We start from the raw sequence: 1,708 nt of genomic DNA on the forward strand, positions 1-1,708 counted from the left end.
GTGGCTCCGGGTGGTTTGGGCCCCTCCAGATGGGCACGTCGAGGCCAGATGCCGCACAGCCCTGCCTCCTGCCAGGTCACGCGGGTGGCGGGGTCCCGGCTCTGCCCGCGGGCAGGAGGCGCCATGGGCCTGGGGCCGCACCCAGCCACAGCTTCTGGGCCTGGCATCAGAGGAACCAGCCACAAAGTTATTACCCGTTTTTTTGTGGAATAACTTTGTGGCCTAGTCCTCGCTTGATGATGCCAAGGGGTGGCCAGGTTACAACCTCAAACATGATTATCTGGTTAAGCAGGCTGTAGGTGTAACGTGTGACAGGTGCCATATAGATAAAAATGAGTATCCAGCTGTAAAAGGAGCCAGCCAACTATAAAGTTAGTGCTTGAAAATGTGTAACAACTCTAGAGCTGGTTTCTAGCCAGCTTTAATTTGAACATGTAGCAGGACCCATAGAAAGACAGGACTGGAAGGGACCTGAAGAGGTCATCTAGTCCAGCATTTCTCAACCTGTGGGTCATGACCCAAAAGTAGGTTGCAAGAATAGATGAAAGGGTTGTGACCAAACTTTAAAAATGGATTCTCCTTTAAAGGAGAAAAATGGGGGACACAATGGCTTGCCTGCCTGCGAGGACCCGCCAGTGCCCCACGCACCCACCTCCTGCCCCACACACAGCCGGGGGGCAGACAGTGGGTTAGGAGCGAGGGGCACTGGGCTGGGACTGACCGTTGCTGTTTACAAATGGATCCTGGTACAAAAAAGGTTGAGAACCACTGATCTCGTCCAACCCTCTTGCTCAAGGTAGCATCATCCCTGTCTGAACAACCTTAGCCAAGCATTGGTCCAGTCTGCTCTTAAAAATTTTCAAGGATGGAGAGTTCACAACCTCTCCAGATAACCTATGCCCACGTTTAGCCACCCGCATAGTTAGAAAGTCCTTCCTAATCTCCAAGATAAATTTCCATTGTTGAAATTTGTGCAGGCCGGGCGCGAGCCGGGCCCTTTTTCGTACTGCACGCGGGCTGTGGCCAGCAGCCCAGGCATGCAGGGTCGGAGAGAGGGCGCGCGTCAAGCTAAAATTAGGCACAGACTCGTAGTGGTAGATTTAAAGATTGTTTACTTACACTGAACATGGTTGCGGTGCAGGCTGGAAAACTTGCTTGAGTTGCGGTTACAGACAAAGACAACACGAACGGTCACATGGAGTTTGCTAGGCTCCACGGAAACAGAGCTCTGGATGCTCTGGACAAGTGCGCCACCAAAATAGGAACTTCGTAGATACGTCTTATAAAGAATTATCGCTCGAAGACGGAAAGAGGTGGGCGATGGATCAGGTCGCCAAACTCCTCTGAATCTCACACAGGGTTTCTATTACCCTGCCGTGTACCCAGAGTCCCCACGAGATGGATGTGGAGTCCTCTTCAGCTTGGGCGGAAACCGCTCAAGCCTCTTATACGGCTAGCAGGCCAATCGTTAGCCCAATAACGGGGAGCCAATTTGCATGCGGGTGGCAGGAACTCCTTTGCACTGTGCATTTCTCTTGCAACTTGAGCAATGCACCCTGCAAAAGAAGCTACAAATAGGCGGGAAACTCTTCCTTGCACCGGGGTTCTCCTCTGCAGCAGAAAACTCTACCGTGCAATGAAGCTGTAATTTGGCGGGGATAATTCTAGTGCCGAAGCACACACAAAATCATACCTTTGGGTTATGACA

This window comes from Alligator sinensis, unplaced genomic scaffold, assembly GCF_000455745.1.
Source record: "Alligator sinensis unplaced genomic scaffold, ASM45574v1 scaffold686_1, whole genome shotgun sequence".
Classification (NCBI taxonomy): domain Eukaryota; kingdom Metazoa; phylum Chordata; order Crocodylia; family Alligatoridae; genus Alligator; species Alligator sinensis.